Consider the following 20,544-nt stretch of genomic DNA (forward strand, 5'->3'; position numbering starts at 1 on the left):
CCCCCCCCCCCCCCGTGACCAGTTCCCCTCGTATTCCTCCTACCCATGGCTGCTGTCGTGCTACTCGTCTAAACCACACACATCCCGTTCCTAATGCCTGAGCCACGCACGCCAACGGATGCAAGAAATCCCGCTGACCTGAGCAAACGTAGCTCCTTTCTCGCCACCTCCTGACGTTGGTGCATCGGGCCATCACAGCTTGCTGTCCCTGGACCCTCTGCACGAGTGTAAGGATCCGTTCCTGTTCTGAATGACCGTGAGTCCCGATGAGCCCAGGAAGACATTGCGCCGGCTTGCGTAACAGACTGGTGCTTGCGGAGTGCCGGTGGTAGCAGAATCCTGCCGTGACTGCGCTAGTAATGGATGTTAAAGGTTCCTCCTTCGCACCTCACTTCCTCCGAGGTGCCCGCTTATTTGGCGTTGGACTCTCAGTCGACAACCAGACGATGGGCGACCGATGACACACGGACGAACAAAGAAACTGGACTTTTATAATACTTGATAAACTGCACAGAAACAACTATACACATAAGAAACAGGGGCTATGCATGCGCTCAGATATCAAAGCTGTCTCAAAGTAACGCTCGAGCTCAAGCTCGCTCTTCGCGGCTTGCCGAAAACCGGGGCCTGTCTACATCGCTGCGCGAAGCCTGGCAAAAAAATAAGCTGCGATTCAACTACTGCTACACCTGGTTAGAGAGCGAAAGCTGTGGTGTAGGTGCTAAACCAGGCTTGGCGTCTGTAACGTTGAGTGCGTTCCGCACACTGGATAGACAGTGCGCCCAACCTGCACCCCGGTAGGTGGCAGTTAATGATTGATCGCGAGAGAGTCACCCAATGAACGCTGCGGCCTATTACTGCAGTGCCGCGTGTCTGCCAAAACGTTGTCAGCGCTAATGCATGCAACCCACATCTCTCTCTAACCACCGCCGCATACCTCAAAGCGCGATTGAGGCGTCCACTGTCCCAGGGAGCCAGATGTGCGCCTTCCTTTCCTCAAAACCATCGGAGTCTAGACCATTGTCAACGCCCACGCCAATGAACACAATGAACGCCGAGAGTGCCTCGTTTCCGCCACAACGTTGTATGAAAAAAAAAAAGATGCCGCCACCGTATGGAAGACGTTAAAGTAACGAGCGTTAGCTGTTTGGTTTACTAGAATTGATATGAATGAGATTGACGCCATAGTCAAGTGGCGGCCGATTAATGACGTCATCAATTAGTTACCATTATTGACCGATATCTTGGATTTATAAGTGACGTCACCAAGCAATCACCAAATGTATATATCAGTGGCGTTGCCAGTCAATCGCCGATTCGATATACTAATGACGTCACCAATCGATCACCAATTGGGTTGCTTATCGATATACAATGGGGGCCGCCATCTTGAATTCCTAGGACTTGGAAAATTTCACGCCGAAGGAAGGTGGCAGCAGACCCTAAGAAATCGAGTAAAGTGATGAGTAAGAGCTAACGCTCTTAAAACTTTATTGTAATAATAATAATAATAATAATAATAATAATAATAATAATAATAATTGCTTTTCTGGGAAAGGAAATGGCGCAGTATCTGTCTCATATATCGTAGGACACCTGAACCAAAAAGAGATTTCTCGCGGAGTAGGTGGGTCCCTTAGTCCAGAGCCCCAGTGGCCTTTGCAGTCTTGAGAGCCCTATCGATGTCGATCAGCTTGAGCAGTTCTTCAGGCTTCGAGCAGGACAGCGCAGCCTCCCACTGCTCCGGTGTTGGTGTGTTGTTTAGTGGCGCTGCCTGCGTTTTCTGACAGGACCATGTAACGTGATAAAGCGTTGAGTGTTCCCCGCAGAGCGGGCATTTGCTGTCATATGTTGAAGGATAGATTTTAAGTAAATTGACATTGAGGTATGTGTTAGTCTGCAGTTGTCTCCAGGCAACCGACTGCTTTCTACTAAGGATTTTGTGGGGAGGGGGTAGGTCCTCCAGACGGCTCGTTGGTGTTCCAAGATGGCTCCATACCGTCGAGTGACTGCGTCCAGTTCGCCTTCGGTGTGCGCCTTTCGGCGGGCGTATGCTCGGGCGTTGGCGTCCGCACGTTGGTCCCTTTGTCAGCCTGATGGCCTGGTGTCCACGTGATGAAGCATCTCGTAAAGGTGATTGTTCTCGCCTTGAGTATGCGGATGGCCGCAGTGGATATGCGTCTACTGCTGTACCTTCTGCACGTCTCTTGCGAATCTATAATTAACTTTGCGTGGGGCTCCGTGCCCTGGTGGGTGATAACGAGTGCGATTGCTGCTTCCTCAAACTCGAGGATGTCGTTGGTTTTGATCGAAGCGCAGTTGATTTCCCTGAGCTGGTGATCCACCACGCTGGCTACCGAGCCGTATCGCCCTCTGTATCTGGTTGCGTCAACATGTAATACATCTTTTTTTTCCCGGCGAAGCTTCTTTCGTGGGCTTCCCATCTTGCCTTTCTTCTCGCCTTGTGTATATCAGGATGCATGTTTCTCGGAATCGAGCTGACCTCAATGATCCCCCTAATTGCATTCGGTACGCTCGCTGTGCTGTTGATTTCTCTCAAAGCATCCCTTATGCCCAGTAAACGCGGCATGTTTATGCCCGTTCGGGACAGCATGAGTCTGGTTTTCTGCGCGAGAAGATGGGCCTCGATATGTTCTTGCACTGTGTTGTTTGCCCAGTTTAAGGAATTTCTCCGTCGAAGTGTTGACCGGCAATCCGAGAGCGCATTTGTACGCTCTCCAATTGTTCCTTTTTTTGCTAGAGCGGTGTTTGTTAGGGGACGCTGTATAATGTCCTACTGACCACGAGGGCCTGTACTAGCCTACATGTGTCCTCCTGCTTCATACCTCTTCTGTTGGAAATTCGTGCAGCCATCCTTGTGATCTGTGCTGTGATATTTTCAAGCAGTCTGATTGTGTGATCTCTACGACGGTTACTCTGTATCCACATTCCAAGGATCTTAGCTTTCGATACTTCTGGAATCTTCGTTTCCCCTATGTAGATGTCAGATCATACCCTTTTCTGTAGACTCTGAGCACACCTCGGATTTTTCAGGGGAGCATGCCAGTCCGCAGTCTTGGGCATATGCGTTGACCGTGTCTGCTGCTCGCTGAAGGAGGTCTTGTTTTTCTCCAAGGATCCCCTTGTCACCCTGACAGTGATATCGTCTGCGTAGATGGCATGCCGGATTCCTTCGATTTCTTCGAACTTCCTTTTTAAGCCATTCATAACAATGTTAAAAAGCATAGGGAATATCACAGAGTCTTGCGGTGTTCCTTTGTATCGCCAACGCATGCAGCGCACATCTGTCACTACCGCCACGTAAGTTAAAGCTCTAGTGAGGTGTCCACTGTCCCAGGGGGCCAGTTATGCGCATTTCCTTTGCTTTTGAAGAAAATTGAAGACGGGTTTTGAAAATTGGTTTTGATGAAAAGAAATGGCGCTGAAACTGTCTCACATATATCGGTGGACAACCGAACCGCCCCGTAAGGAAGGGATAGACGTAGCTGGGCTGAAAGTCGTTCAAGGTCATTCTCCGGCCTACACGACGGCTGCTTTACCAAGCGTAGTGAAGCTTTTCGCTTCAAAACCGCATAACATGACTGACTGATTGATGATGCTGAGAGGAAAAAGGAAAAGGAAAGAGCATGGGCCTGCCTACTGGCTCAAGCCGAGCCACGCTCGCTGCCGCGTGCTGAAAGTAGGAGGGGTAAAGGACAGGAGAGTAAAGAGTGAAAGAAAAGACGCGCCGCGCTAATATTCCCCCGGGCAGATCCCGGAGGCAGTGCAATACCGGGCCGACCCGTGTCAGAGTGCTTCAAGCGCTCCGCCATATTCCAAAAATAAGTTTAATATTTTACGTCCAAGGATCCGCTGCAGATATTAAATCAGGTATCAGGAACGACAATAAAGGTATATAACATGATGCTCTTAAATAACCTAGTTCGAAATTTCCAGAAACGGGCGAGGGCGCTGGGAGAGAGAAAAGGCGTCGCAGCAGCGGCACACCATTATCTACGTCCCCCCCCCCCCCCCCCCTCTGTCTTCTCGAGAGCGCTAGAACCCCCTAGAACATCTGTCCGCGCGCGCCCCTCTTCATCAAGGTCGCGGGGGGTCGATTATTTCGTACAGGAAATTGACTTCCTTGCCGCTTCATATTTGTAACTTTTTCTGGTTTATGCCTGATTAGATTTCGCTTTTATCGTCCTTTTTCTTGCAGTTCATGATTTGGTCTTTGGCTGTTTCTTGACACAGTATAAAAGCGGTCTTTTTTTTCTTCAACCGAATAATTTAGTTTTTAAAAAGCGCTTGTGTCGTCGACTGCCTCCTCTTTTGTGGTCGTCTGGCTGGCGCTTCCCTTTTGAGATGATATACCGTGCATGCGCACCTGCCCCCTGCAAAACGCAAAGAAACTACTGACATCGTGGGCATCAAAAGCCCACGACAGAAATGGAAATGTCTAAAGAAATCAATGGCAATATGACCTACAAGGAAAGGAGAACTCTGCGACTGTGAGATTCAGCACCTGAAGGCACCCTGCAAGAGAAGAGGAATATGCGCCAGTGAGCTTGATCGCAGGCCTGATGACGCAGTTTTCCCCCCCTTTTCGTGATAAAGTATGTTTCAGAAATCTCTTAGTGTGTGTTGTCTTTTTGCTCTTTAAATATTCCGTACTTTATACATTTTCCAAAAACCAACGGGCATCCTATACAGCGCTCAGCAACGAAACCTCCTTTTATTATGTCTTCGTTTAAGCTACGTTGCTTCGGCCGCTCATTCAAATAGAGACACCGGCCACGGGACGTGAACAGGGCCTGATACACAACGCGCAAGCTGGCTTTCAAAACTGTTTTTAGTGCTGTTCTCACCGCTCTTAATTTTAGGTGGATAACTCATTACCTGAACTACTGCCTACCTCAACTACGACACTCCTGCACCTCGGCTACATTAACTACGGGACCCTTCAACTGCCTTACTTCAACTACGGCACTCCAGCAAAACAGGAGTGCCGTCACTTACGCGACAGAAGTTACGCCTTTGCTGGAAGCGCTTCTAATGTTGCTCTTACCCGTACTGTTTTTCCGTATCACGTATACAGTGCGGCTCCCTGCGTTCCACGATGCGCCGAGGGGGAGGAGGAGGCGACGGGAAGCCTCCCTACAGTCTGAGCACAGTCCAGTTATAGGCACAGGCACTGCGCAATGTCGCGCGTAGGTGGAAAGGCATTGGGTGAGTTATCTTTTGTTGGGGCAAACACAGACAGGCGCGGGGACCGATATGCTTCTTTCATTTCCTTCTACCTCGTTCTTATCACTCATTGCGCTAACGCGCCGATGCTCCGCGATAACTGAGGTGCTCGAGCCCTTGACATACAAGTGGGGCAGAATTGTTGCACTACTGGGACCCTCAGGGTACATCGGCGCACTGTTTTTTGCTCGTCACGTTATCACTGAAAGGGGAAAAAAAAGTCAGGAACCGGTGTGCCGTACGGAGTTTTACCATCCAGCGCGTCTGCCTGTGATGAGCGCAACAAAAATACAAACAAAAAGTAACAAAAATACACATGTACAGAAAAATAACAAAATTACATGTATATAAATTACCCTGTTTTCCGGAATATAGTCCGCGGATTATGCACGTTTAAAAGCTAAAATTTCACGTGGTGCCGTCTGTCTATGGGTGCGGACTATACATGACTTAATTTTTCAAGACCGTTTACCATACGCGAAGAAACTTGCTTAGGGTGACTGTCCAAGTATAAACAAAACGGGGCTCGGCTGCGACATTTTGCCGCGCTAAATCACATAGCGAAATCCGCCCTATATGCAATCAGCTTCGATATGGAAGCAGATCCTGCTGGAGCCTGGCGGTACTCAGAGTGGCTGCTTTATGATTATATGAATTTTCTATGGCGAAAGAGCTTCTGAGGTCAAAGAGCGCCATGAAAGAAGGTGTTTTCGTCTACTGAAGCTGGGGTCGAAGACCCATTTCCCAAGCAATGCACCCTAAAGTATTCGAGCAGGGGAAATCTTTTATCCACTGTATCACCGGTGAGTGGCTGCATTTAGGTGCTTGGATTTGTAAGCACATGCGAAAAACCTCGATGAATAACGCCAGAGGCATAGTAGTCCTTTTTGAAGAACGGTTGCGATGGCTACGAAAAGAGGAAGAGCCTGCACAAACAGTCAAGTCCAACCGAGCAGGAGATAAGGAATTTGACGTCGATGAAAAAAGTGCACGGATGTCTGCTGTTTCCCTGAAGCATCAGAGGACAATCTAAGGAACTATGTTCAGCCGAAATTCGTCCCTGTGGACAATACAGACTTTAGTCCGGAAATTAAGATGAACCGGGCCCCAAGACTTTAAAAGGAAAAAAAAACTGAACTTTATGCAATTTTATTTTTTCAGCCTCACGTATAATAATGCTAACCGGGTAAAAACGGACATAATCACGTAGCTGTAAACAGGTTGCAAAACGCATTCACTCGCATAGACACGCTGAAGTAGAAAATTACGAGAGGGGAAGTAGGAAATTGTCTCCGTCCCGCAGCATATCTGTCTTACAAGCTAATGTAAGAAGCATTATTAGCAAGCGTGATTCTTTGCATTCCCTTATTGACACATGTAACGCCGACATCATCGCGCTCACCGAGACATGGCTTCATTATAGCATTCACGACAGCGAAGTAATAAATGATTTATCGCAGTTTTCCGTTTTCCGTTGCGACCGCACGCAAGGTGGTGGTGTTCTGCTGGCTATTTCTAAAAATATTAGGTCATATCCGATACACATTGATACCAACCTTGAAACCATCTGGGCATGCGTTGAAATCCACCACCGTAAAATAATCCTTGGTCTATGTTATCGCCCCCCGAACTTCACATCAATCTTCTGCGAACAGTTGCACGATGCTGTCAATAGCGCCTACTTCCGTTATCCTAATGCTGATATTTTTTTACTCGGTGACTTCAACTTCCCGAACATTTCCTGGTCTTCCAGTTCGCCTACTCTTAATCCGTTCTCTTCTGTCAGTAACGATTTCTTAAATCTTTGCTCAGTCTTTTCGCTATCTCAGTTAGTCACTCAACCTGCTATAGGTTAACGCAAGCTACCGCAAACAGCTTGGATTTAATACTAACATCACGCCCCGATCTCGTCCCGCATGTAACATACATTCCCGGGTTAAGTGACCATTTAGCTGTTCATTTTGAAATATGTGCCCCACCCCTTGAATCTAACAGCCTAAATAAAGTGATCAGGGACTATAACAAAGCTAATTTCGAGGTCATTAACAATGAGCTGTCTCTATTCCTTGACACCTTCCTTGATGGTTTCGAAAACCGGTCAGTAGAAAAAACTTGGAGCATATTCATTAACAAAATCCAACCCCTAATCGATAGGCACATTCCCCTACGAACCATTTCTTGCAACTCAAACGCACCTTGGTATAACCTTCACCTCAAAAGATTATCGAACAAGAAAAACGCCTGTTTCGTAGTGCTTCACGATCCCCTTCAGACGCCCGATGGAGCGCCTATACGGCAGCTAATAACGCATATGTAACCGCACTCAAGAACGCCAAAAGTAATTTCCTCAATAACACCTTACCCTCCATGCTTACGAATGATCCCCGAAAATTCTGGCGCACAGTTAACCCAAGAAAAGTCGACTCAATTCACTCAACAGATCCTGACGGACTCCCTATACCGGATGCAGACTGCCCCTAAGTACTAAACAAAACTTTCAGTAATAACTTTGTTATTTGTCCTATAACAGCATTACCACCCTCTCAGTCATATGCGTACCCGATAATGGACCCCGTCTGCATTGATCCTAGCGGCATCATGAAATTAATTGACAACCTGAACACATCATCTAGCCCCGGCACTGACTTAACAAATTTTTGAAGAGTACCCGAACGTACTCATTACTTATGCTTTGCAAGATCTTTCAGCAGTCCATCGACTCCTGCACTCTTCTTGCTGACTGGAAAGTCGGAAAGGTGGTTCCGATCCACAAATCAGGTAGCAAAAGTTCTCCTCTCAACTACCGCCCGATTTCGTTAACCAGTATTCCCTGCAAATTACTAGAGCACATCCTGTACTCCCATATCGCTAACTTTCTGGAAATTAACTCGTTCTTCAACAGCGCCCAGCACGGTTTTCGAAAATTTCTTTCGTGTGAAACGCTATTAGCATCATTCACTCACAATATTCATATTATCATTGATAAAGGCTCAATAGCTAACTGCATATTTCTTGATTTCAGGAAAGCTTTTCAAAAAGTTTGTCGTCGACTCCTCATCTTCAGACTAGCCAAACTAAACCTTGAACCTAACATACTACTTTGGCTTGAACAAATTCTTTTAAACCGTTCCCAGTTTGAAACGTCTAACAATCGCAACTCATCATTATGTTCCGCTAATTCTGGCGTGCCCCAGGGCTCTGTGTTAGGTCCTCTGTTGTTCCTAATATACATTAATGACGTACCTGACTGTGTATCCTCTAAAATTCATTTATTTGCTGATGATTGCGTTGTCTTTCGGGAAATTAACAGTTCGGACGATACTAATGCCTTGCAACATGATATGAATGCTATTACTAATTGGTGTGACTTGTGGAAAATGGACCTTAATACATCTAAATGTAAAGCCTTACGTGTCTCTCGAAATTCCTGCAGTCCTAGCGTCTATTACCTAAATAACAGTGCGCTCGAATCCGTCACTTCCTATCGTTATCTCGGCATTGAAATCTCTTCTGATCTTACTTCGTCCCTTCACATTAACACCATAATTAACAATGCTAATCGCATGCTTGGGTATCTTCGCCGTAATTTTTCTTCTGCCCCCAGCTCACTTGAAGTTCTCCTGTACAAGACACTAATCCGTAGCAAACTAGAATACGCTGAATCCATTTGGGACCCTAGCTGTGCTAACCTAACCTATGCCTTGGAGCTTGTCCAGAATAACTCCGTTCGTTTCATTCTGCATAACTATCATCGTACTGCTAGCATGTCATCAATGAAACGAATGTTAAAGCTTCCTTCATTACCTTCTCGTCGGAAATTTCTCGAATTTGTTTATACCATAAAATTTTTCATATTTGTCCCAAGATTCGTAGAGCACTCTCACCCCTACGCCTTCGTACATCTCATCTCGTCAGGACCACTTACACAAGGTTGGAATTGCTCCACTCAGGACGAAAACATGTAGCAACTCCTTCATTCCTCGAACATCCAAGGACTGCAACCACCTTCCCGGACCAATTGCCAGCATTGTAGACATTACTTATTTTAGAACCGCATTAGCCACCATTGTATATGTCGATCATTAATTTGTCTGCTTCGTGTTATCTTTTCTGTATTGTATCTCATTCAACCACTCCCCTCTGTAATGCACCAGGCATTGAGGGTAAAATAAATAAAATAAGTAAATAAATATAAGCGCTGAAGTCCACATAAGACAATACTGTTATATTCGCGTAGGGAATGTGAGCTTCCATTATCTTGAGTCAAAGTCCGTCGTTAATTACACACTTCTGTATGCGACTCTCGTTGGCTTCAATGTCAGCTCGGTGGAAATAAGGTAGCATGTGCGCGGGTAATGCGTAATCCGTGCTCGGCACAGCTAAGAGATACTTATCGAACGGCAAGCCGAAAGAAGTGCGCAGAACCAGTTAATCGAGTTTAAAACCGAGGTAGCATCTAGGAGGCACTGCGTGGTGGAAGGCGGCGGATTAATATCTGCTTCATTAAGTCTGTTAATGAGCTTAGAGATCTCGGCACATGGGCGCTCTGTCATTTCGTCTCCATTTAAATGGGGAAGGGACTCGATCCTGCGCCCTCGTGTTCAGTGGCCTCAGCCTTTTCTCCACTGTGACAGAACAAGTGCCCTGCACAGGCCTGTATATAGGACAGTCGAATAAGACACTCCTGCCTGCCTTGTTTCATTTGCAACAGAGAATTCTTAGAGCACATGTACTCAATGAGGGCCTCCAAAGTGCGCTGTCTTCGAGCGGGCTATAGGTACAGGAACTCCTGCACTGCGAGCTACCGGTGGAAACGCGAGGCGAAGGCGTGCTTCCAGGAGTCCAAGGTTTCATAAGTCACGCTCTTAAAGTTCTTCGCAGCAACCGGGTTGCCGCCGTCGGGAACGTCAGTGACGGTGCTCACTGGGGTAACGGAGCAACGCGCCCTAGCTGCGAGATTCACGCATGAGCATTTCGTTGCTCATTACCGTACTCGGGGATTGAAATGCGGCATCTTTCGTAGACGGGATGAGGGACACTTTCGACAATGCCTCCGTCCTCTGTATCTGCGCGCGTGCGAACATGGGCATAATTTCATTCATGCTCGGAGACCTTTCGTAAGCTGCAGGTGACGCTGTCGTTCTTCGGCGATGACTGCTCATGAGTGGCGCGATCGGCGTCTGCCGGCTGCTGGCTCAATCCGCCGAACCAGGGGCGCGTACTCCCTCGTTGCGTCGGGAGCCCGTTTCGTTCCCAGCTCGTGTCGGCATTGGCTTCAGTGCCCCGCTGTGTCATCGTATAACGTGCGTTGTTCGGCTAGAAGCGGTCGTAGTTCGTCAACCTCGGCCCGCAGCATCTCGATCGAAGCCGGCGCCTTCGGGGGGTCCGCTTCTCTGCTTCGGCCTGGCTGGCCGTTGATTCGGACGTGCCCGGCGAGGCCTGGAGGCAAGCATTGTCGTCCAGGAGACGGTCACGAGATCATCCTTACGGCCGCTGCACAGAAGCCTCCGGATCTCAACTCGTCCGCCATGCGCTGCTTTTTCAAAGCGCTGAGATCGTTGCGCTAAGTCGATTTCGCCGGCGACGAGATCAGTGCGGACTCAGATCTGATGGATGACGTTCTGCGGGGCTCCCTGATGTCCACTCTCTATTTACGAGAGGCGCCTCTGCAGATCCTGTCGGCTGAGTCATGACTGCCAGAAGGGACTGGGTTAATACTTAAGGATGTGGGAGGACGTTGCTGACGCGTCTCGTTCTGTCGGCGTCTATCGTTCTCCTCAGTCAGCATCGCTCTGGAATCCTCGAGTCAGACAGCCCGAAGAGAGGCAGCTCCCATTCCAATCGTAGTTACACTCACCACGTGATCCATGGAGAAAGTCCGGCGCGGGGAATCTCGTGACCACCGCGCAGGAGCTGTCTTCGGCCAGTGATTTATCTACGTGAAGTTTGAGTCGTAGGAATGCTCACAGGCTGCCCTGATCGCGCATTCCAGACTTGAAGACGAGTCATGACAGGAGCGCGCACAGAAGCGCTGCCACGGTTACATCGGCCAAGGGAACAGCGGTGCCCTTTTACGCTCATCGTTACAAGTCGCGGAGAATCGGTGTAAACGCGCATGACGCGGAGATCCAAGTTTTGACGAAGTCGATAATACTGCCAAGCCAAGAAACAACCTGCTTTGGAGGATTCAAACGGTGCATAACTAGAAAGCGCACATGCCGCGCTGCTGCAGCGGCGCAGACTGCTCCGGCCAGCAAGTCGCCGTTCGTTTCTATGAAGTTGAGTGTTTGGCCGTGCTTTCGTTTGTTTTGATCTCATGGTCTTATCTTTCTAATCGACCGAGTTCTGAAGGGGGAAAATGTTGCAGGAACCATTAGGCTGGCTGTCTATGAAGTGCGAGGGCACTGGCATGATACGACTCCACACGTGCAAAATGACAACGGTTTCTGATGAGATGATAGCCTCCTTCTATTCTGTTACTTTTCAGTAATCGATCCATAGTAATTAGTTACTCCTTTTCCAAAACCAACTTGTAACCACCGGGATAACTTCAAGAACCCGAACTGGCCGGAAAAAATTGCTGCTATATAGCGCACAAGTTTCCTTCGTGATAAAGCGACAACGGTCGAGGCGCGGAGAAGCGGCGCACGCAAGGCTCCCCGAACAAGCAAGCCTCAGCGGCCTGCATTTGACTAGTCCCGACTCCCGCAGTTTGCGTTTCGTCACGACGGCACGACGGACGCCGAGTTTGCTGAGCTTGAATTTTGTCCCAATGCGAGCGCGAACAGCGAAACGCAGCCCTTCGCACGGTGCACGAGGTCTTGGTATGTTAATTACAACACTGCCTTCCCCTCCGGCGCGTGCAGGAGTCAGCAGTGTTACTGTTGATGCGTTCACAACGACCAACGTAAAAAAATACCGAAGAAAACGTCGAAAAGCAATAACTGGTAAAAATTAACAACGTATGAGCTGCAGCCTACAAATGATCCAGCAAGCCGCTCCAACTCGCTCTAGTCCATGCATAACTGTGTTATGTGAATAAAAAGTTGGAAGGAAAATAACGTAATAGCAATGGATTACTTTTTGTAATTGTTGAGTTAATTTCGGAGACTGTAATTGGACACTGAAATCACATATATATATATTCCAGATAAAGTAATCGTAATCAGTTATTATTTCCCGCAATGTGCAGAGCGTTAGATAAACCATACTATGATCAAGGATCTGGAAGAACCGCTACGGAACGGGGCCCGAGCTTCAACGAATTCCTCGAGAAGATGCAAAGGTTTGTGCGGAATATATCCACGCGAGACATCAGTGTGTTGTTTGCTGCATTGTATCATGAACGGGCAACCTTAACGAAAAGGCCCCGCACTGCCGCGGCATGTTATGTGGCCGGGCAACTGACACGGGGCAATCGCGTAGGGTGCTTCTGAGCTGGGGCCTTTTGAAAATTGGGCAAATGCCGCGCGCAATTTGGCGCGGTACTTTCGAGACAGGGCTTCCGACATCAGGTGATTCCGTACACCACCCGAAGGACCATCCACAGCACAGTCGGAAGGAATTCCACAGACCATGTAGGTAAACATGACAAAGTAGCCTCAAGGACATATAGCGCGTGAAGTAGAAATAAAAAAAAAAAACAAGCGACCCAGAGATGTACAAAACTATATCAAAGGTACTTTTATGAAACATGCAAAGTAAAATGCCAATTTAGGCAACCGCATGTCCCGCAGAGTGTATTTCTGGCCATATCAAGTGAACACGCGGTAAGACAGAGCAGCAAATTGCGAGGTGTGCCTTACTAGAGAGCGCCGCCGCGGTGGATGAATGGTTATGGCGCTCGGCTGCTGGCCCTAAAGACGCGGGTTCGATCCCGGCCGCGGGGGTTGAATTTCGATGGAGGCTAAATTCTAGAGGCCCGTGTACTGCGTGATGTGAGTGTACGTTAAAGAACCCCAGGTTGTCGAAATTTCCGGAGCCCTTCACTACGGCGTCTCTCATAGGCCGAGTCGCTTTGGGACGTTAAACCCCCATAAACCTTACTAGAGAGTTTTAGTATAGCGTACGCAGACGTACGCAAAGGCATAGCGTACGCTATCAAATGGCGTGCTTCGTACTGCGCATGCGCCAACCGCTATCCCAAATCGAGGTTTAACGTACGTGTGCGTTACGTACGCTATTTCTCGAATTTCGCGCGCGTGCTGTTGCGTACGCTAGGAAAAATAGCGTTGTCAAGATGGCGGCGCCCACGTCACCCGCTTCGGAGAGAATTCGTCAACGTTATTGGGTTTCTAGGCATATTCATTGCCTTTAAATGGCACACGCAATATTCGCTTTGTCTCCTCTAACCGACAGCAGAAAGAATGACAGATAAACTTGCCCTATTTTTGACTCTGTGTGACGATTCCGCCGTTCTTAACCCTAGCAAGACACCGCCGACTTTGGATTGGCTTGGTTTGGATTTTTACGACAAGGAAGTCATAGCCTTGTCAAACGCAATCGTTTCGGCGGTAGGCAGAAGGGTCTGAAGGACCTCAACATGACGTTTTAAAAACCTTGCTCGGTTCAATTGCCTAAAAGAAGGCCCTGACTCGACTGAACTGATGATGAACTCGCTATCTGAGCGCTACGACTTGTATAACCTTTGCTAAGTGCGAGAAATGCGTCACAAAATATATTCACATTTAAATGCCAAATGGCGCCACTGCGGCCACCACTATCGGTGCGTTCGGTTTGGCCGTAGACTCCTATATTTTCGGCAATGGTTTAGCATACAATAAACAAAAAGTACTCATGCGATTTCCAGTGTAACCTCCCGCTAAATGCTTCCGTATAACGTACGTATTGTCTTACACGATAAAAAAGCATCAGGGCAACTGTAAAGCGTAATATAGAGTAGTACAGCTGGCCACGCCTCGAAGAACATGCATTTTTATTTGTGTTTTTATCTTTTGCGACCTAATTAAAGAATCATACTCCTTGATTTCGATATCTCTTTGTAAAGTACTTACCGTTTCTTCTAGTTATAGTTTTCGTGGCTGAATGACGAGCGCCTGCAGGAATTTACGTGCTGTCTAGACAGCGCATCTTCAGCTGCTATTAGGAGTACCTTTAGTAATTACTAATTTACACTGCAAAAATCATCCAAAGGACAAACAATTTACACACTCGTCACATTACACTGCTTATACGTACTTCAGCTGGTTCACAAAGCACTACTTATTACCGCATGAAAACAGGCCACCTGTAGTGTGAGAATAACTCGGCACACACAGGCCCAAAAAGGCCTTGTGTTATTCCTCTCCATGTTGTTTCTTTCTGCGCGGTAAATCAGTCATGAATAATTACCAACTCGCCCAGCTTTCACCCTTCGACAATGTGGTTCGCTAAATACACGGTTTCCACGTTTTGCATCAACTGAAGCTTGACATTACGGGTCGTTTCTCCACAAAAATGCGACGGAAGAATGATAATGAATCGTGCAGCCCGGTGGTAAGCTCTATTGGAAGTTAGAAATCATTGCGGCGCACAAGCGCAAAGGTGTCCGACAGTGTTTCCATAACGTGATTTATGTAATTATCGCATGACAAGCTTGTGGGAAAAAAAAATAAACCCAGCTACATGATCTTTTTTCACGAACATTCTCTCGATACAGTTCAGTGCCAGTTGAAGATGGTCCGGACGTTTCCTTTAGGCGGACGGGACATCGGCAGTATTTGTTTTGTCAGCTACTACGCTGACTGTTGCTGGCCATTTGTGGTGCTGTGCTTCGAAATTTCCAACTCCTGCGCTTTCTCCCGATTTTGTGTCGGCGCTTTTCACGCTTGTGTTCCTTTGGTTCTGCATTTGCGTTGTGTCCAGCCGACGTATTTTTTCTTGTCGTTGCCTATACCACACTCACCAATGCTCAGGATTACGTGCTGTGTATCCCTAATAGTTCACTGTTTGTGATGGTGTATTTCTGAATTTCTCCTTCCACTACACCTCTGCATCTGCGGAGAACACGTCACTGTCAGTCGCAGTTCTCCACCCCGACCAATCTTGCTACCAACGGCACCCAGCAAATATGTTCCCTGCCCGAAAGCACTCGACGCTTCCGCGGGTTCGCATACAATACCCGTACCTCATGCAGAATTGTATTTTTTTACTTGATTTCCTGTCGCACAATGTAGATTAGGTGTACAATTGATATGGAAATAAGTCCAAGCAAGCGTTGCCTGAAAAGAACGAATAAACTTGCTTCGTACCCATATGCTATGCGCTAGCTCCGCTTTAACATTGTCATAAATATACAAATCTAACATGAAAATGACCTAGGACGCTTCCCCGCGAAACGCTCACTTCAACCGATTTTACTGCTGGTATTTGGCAGCTAACAGGCACAAGCTGTGGTTGCTAATGAATTATTCTGACGGCTTTCAGGAAGAGCCAACAACGTCGCAACAGAAAGTTAATGCGCTACAAGACGCGGGCAAGATACTAAAACAGGACATGCACACATTTTTTTCTCTTCGTGTTCGGTATGCGTCTTTCAGAGCAGTCCTTAATCATGACTTATTGTTCTAAAGCCAATATTTTATTTGAAGGACCTGGCTGAGCATAGGCCTCACGACACTCAAAACAGCCTCTGTGAACCGTCCTTGTAACCTTTGTCTCAATGGCCAAGCCTCAACCTCTCACGGTGCAAGCACAGTGTTAGAATAAGTCAAATGCTGCGTTCTATAACGTTTCAATTTGTTTTTGTTCGTTTTTTGGCCATTTCTGTAGTGTTGTAGCCTATTGCGGGCAACGCCGATGACAAAGGCCAAGAGAAAGAAAAACAAATAGTTCGAAACACGCTCCCAGGACACGATATTTCACTCGGTAGCGTATTTACAACCACGTCAAGGACGTACAGCAGCCACGCAGTTGGCAATTCTCGCGTGCCGTTGCACCCAAAGTGCACACTCACTTTTACATCACGTGCGTGTACGGGCGCCAAGACAAAAGTTCGTGGAAGAAACCGAACGGGAAGCAAGCTTCGAATCGAACAAGACAACCGAGTGTCTAAATGCGGATTCCCTTCCAATTCTTTTCGTTCTTTTTCTCTCACGTGCTGTAATATACGATAGCAAGCCGGCGAAGCGGATAGACCCGGCGACCGCAGTGGTGGCCAAGTGACTGAGCATCTGCCTCCCATGCGGGAGGAGCAGGGTTCGATCCCCAGTGCCGCCGCGTGCCCACCGGTGACACAATGGGTACAAGCTTTCCCCTGGTCTGGTGCTAGGCTTCCTTAGGGTGAAACGCTTGGGAAATGGGTCTTTGACCCTACCTTGAGAAATCAAAAATACCTTGTGTCATGGCACTCTTTGGCCAAAGATGCCCTTGCGCCATAAAAATACATAATCATCATCATTATCATAGACCCGGCAAAGCGATGGTCGACCGTGCGATGATCAAGTGCAAGAGAGCAAGCGCAGAGGGGCAACGCATACGCAGTCTCGCCTGGAGCATGCCGACAGTAAGTGGCTTCAGTTTACAGAGGCCGCGTTTTGTTTTGGCGCCAACGCTGCGCTCACTCTCTCCGGCGCACGCGTATCGTGTTGTGCCCAGGTGCAGCGATCGAGATCTGCAGAAGCTCCAAGCACCGGAGCGAACGGAGGCTCGCCAACTCCCCGGGCTGCAGGTGCCCTTCGCGACCTGACTCTTCGAGGCGCATTTACTCTCCGAGTCGAATAGAGCGGCTTCATCGTCCATGGTTTCAAGCCCCGGATGAGGGCCAAACACCCCTCAAAGCGTGTTGGCAAAGAAATATACCCAACAATTCTACACAAAATCATTTTTCAATGCGAAAATGTTTATGAACGCAATTTTGGTTTATATATGTTGCAAGATTTTCCTTTAACAATCAATATACCGCACATCTCCCGGCGACAGGCTTGCAGTTTTTCAGAGTAAGCATTTTTGCTACCGTCAAAAGCTTTTCATATTGGTTTTCTGTGGCAGTCTTAAGTGCTCCATGTGAGCGATGGAGACATTACAAAAGAAAAATTTTGCTACGTTTTAGAAGAATGGACCATTTTCTTCAATATTTCCAGAGAACTCCCTTACAGTTTTCCAATGTTCCAAATTTTCCTTCAAGAATGGTGGACATGTTTCTGCATGCAAGAACCGGTCAGCAATTTATAATGACATCACTTCTCCATCAAAAAACACAACATAAAATTTCTGTCGTCCCAACAGATTTTCTGTAATGTTTTTGTCCCATGAACTTGTAGTACGAACAGAAATTTTGTAGTAACAACAGAATTTTGTAAAAGAAGTATAGAAAAAAGTACAGCAGTAGAAATACTGCAAAAGAGAAAGCTTTTTCGTTAGGACAAAACGACCAAGCATTTTATTTTATTTTTTACTGTTCTGTCGTTTCTTTCGACTTGGTTCCGATTCCAATCCGCTCTTAACTTGAGCCGCGCCGACTGGCAAAATCGAGCTAGTCTGGAACCACAAAGGTGGATGCAAGAAGGAATAAACCCAACTAAAATGGAGTCAAACATTATCCCTGCATAGGTGCGAATGTATGGACCTGCAGTCCCCGCCGAAAGCTGGAAAAGGCAACCACCTGAGCAATAGAAGCTGCTCCTATACTTCATTAACAAGCTGTTTGCAGCACTGCAAAAGGTAGAGGCCTCTTGTTCAATCAGGGCCAGAGAAGGCAACAAATAGTCCTTTCAAATATTGACCACTGTAGTGACTATTTTTCAAACAATTATTGCACTAACTGAAAAGGTAGTCCAGAACGGCATTTTGAAAGTACATCGAGCGTTTTATTAACTCTTTAGATTAGCAGAGACAGTCAGCATGAACACCGCGCTGAGGAGGCCTGCTGCGAAGTGGTGCGCCACCGTTCCTAAACATGGCATCTGCCGAATCGACCGAGTCACCTGCGCGCAGCCAGCAGCTGGACACTAGCGTTCTTTCCTTCCAAGAGATGGAGCCACCAGTTGCGGCGTGAGGGGCTCGGAGGAGCACCTTTGCTGCACACGCTGTTCTGACTCACTTATATCGCCGCAGCCTCCACAACGCTGCAAACAGCCTGTGAGGTGAAGTACAGCTGTCGCCAAGTGTTACGAGCATGCACGCGCGACGAAGGCCGTACGCACTCATCGTGTTCACTTCGCTGAAAAGACTAGGCAGCCCATGCACTTTGGCCCAAGCATAGCAAACAGTCGGCTTTTAATCAAAGCGCGAAGAGAGCTAGGTATTGTGGGAGGCACCTACAACGGCGCAGAGTATACGCATGAAACACCGCATATCATCTGCCCGCTATCTACGCTGGTTACGCAAAGTACGCATTCGTCAGAAACAGCCTGCACACAACACACGTACCCTGCTCATTCACTCACGTACTCGCTGCGAGAATACAGATAACAGTGGAATCCATCTTCGCTCTCATACTCCAGCCGATAACGCAGTCCAGAAACACAGTTGCAGCCGCTTCTCCCGTAACTGGGAACGCCCTGAAAACGTGGGTTACGGGGGCCGCATGGGTCTGGCAGCTCACGAGCACCGTGGCTTAAGCTCAGAACTGCAAACAGCTCACTAACTTGTTTATCAGCCGGACGCGAGTGTTCCAAGCATGCGGTCCGCAGACGCGATCGCCAAGAGCTTCGCTCCCAAAGATGCTCACAATGACGACGCCCTCAGAAACAATGTAGGAGAGGGACTCGAAAAGCCACAAAACCCGGCGACTCCGGACAGCCCACTGGGCCGCGCGACGAACACACGCCTTTTCCGTATGTTCGCTGCTCAATGCATTTTTGAAGCATGTATGTGGCGCTACCAAGAAACCAGACACGACATCATACAAACCCAACAGGATAAATTTCTCGGAGCGGCCCGCTGTTCTTAAAGCCTTGGAGCATGCGGGACCCGGGAGCATACACATGCCTCAGAGTCCACCCTTTTATTCAACTCACAGAGACTGACCACAGCATGGTAGATGGACGCGCTAAATTGAAAATGCTGTCATGGAGATGACGCTAACGCACTGACGCCGAGGGTCTGCCTCCGCTGTCGGCAGGTGAGTGAGATTGTGCTGGAGCAGTTCTCTTCATGGTCTTACGCTCCGCGGCTATGCCTGTTTCATCGCATATGCTCTCGAATCCTGTGGTTCTTCTGTGAACCCTCTTTCGTGTACAGCTAAAAGCAAGCCAGGTTTGAAAAAGACGATGTTTCTTGGACGAACGAAACTAACTGGCTGTACCTGATAGTCGCGTGGCCTAGTAGGATTTTTTTCGTACTGTAAACTTAATTTGTAAAGACTAATAAGCTTACTGGATAAACATTGCTGTCAGGAATAAAGTGCCAACGCAGAAGCTGTAGGCCGCCTTAAAAACAGCCGGCTGAAATGTTTGCACCATAGTACCCTTTACATGGCTTTTCTTACAGGCCTTAAAATTTTAAGAAAGCCTGGAAATTGCAAAAGCTTCCAAGTGGCAGTAGTGCTACTTCAGCCTTGACTTCTGCACACAAAGACGAACCGCACAGAACAAAAGCCGCTTTCTTTCGGAGCGTTTTTCTCCGGTAGAAAGATCTACATGAATGGTGGGTTGTTGTCAATATTTGAGTCTGCTCTTTTCCAACAGTGTTCACGATTTCCAGTTTGACACTACCCCAACCCTCCAAGCCAATATTTAAAAACTTAGCCAATTAGGCCTCAGTAATTAACTACGTAGAACGAAAAAAATATCGCACGCTAAGCCCTCACCAGGCTCTCAACAGGACATAGTTAATCTCACTCGCCTAGGAAACCCCGTCTTAGAGACTGTGTGTATAATGGGTGATTTTGTTTTAACGTTGGTAGATCTTTATATTAAAGGGACACTGAGGAGAAATTGAAGTTGACTTGTATCGATAGAATACCAGCTCCTGATCACAAAAACGCCGCTCTTACTGAAAACAAAGCTCTTGTAAGGTATAAATTAGCAAGAAGCAAAATACAGGTATCGCCGCCACAGGCCAAACTCGCAAGTACGAGCGTGCTGACGTCGTAGAACAAGAGATGCCACCTTGGAGGAATTTTCCTTCCTACATGGGGCGCGAATCTCTGAGGCTGACAAAGGAAGATTGTGCGGTTCAATATTGAAGTAAGTTTTGTTTTAAAACCGATAGTGCACTTATATCACACAAGGAAGGCAGACAAAAGGCAACCTGAATGTTGGAAGCAAAGAAAACCGACGCTTGGCGGCGCCACAGGCGGCCAGGAGAGTTCCCATTTTTTAAAGGCGCTTTGCGTCTATGAGCTCTGCGTGCCCC

At 47.6% G+C, this 20,544-nt stretch overlaps 1 protein-coding gene and 1 pseudogene across 2 annotated transcripts in view; both read right to left on the reverse strand.

Annotated features, from left to right (window-relative positions):
- Nucleotides 1-20,544, reverse strand: part of LOC144124599 (uncharacterized) — a 135,031-nt gene that overhangs the window by 77,597 nt on the left and 36,890 nt on the right. The gene's annotated exons all lie outside the window — the stretch shown is intronic.
- On the reverse strand, nt 1,637-2,482 carry LOC144122963 (uncharacterized; annotated as a pseudogene).

This window comes from Amblyomma americanum, chromosome 3, assembly GCF_052857255.1.
Source record: "Amblyomma americanum isolate KBUSLIRL-KWMA chromosome 3, ASM5285725v1, whole genome shotgun sequence".
In the NCBI taxonomy this organism is placed as follows: domain Eukaryota; kingdom Metazoa; phylum Arthropoda; class Arachnida; order Ixodida; family Ixodidae; genus Amblyomma; species Amblyomma americanum.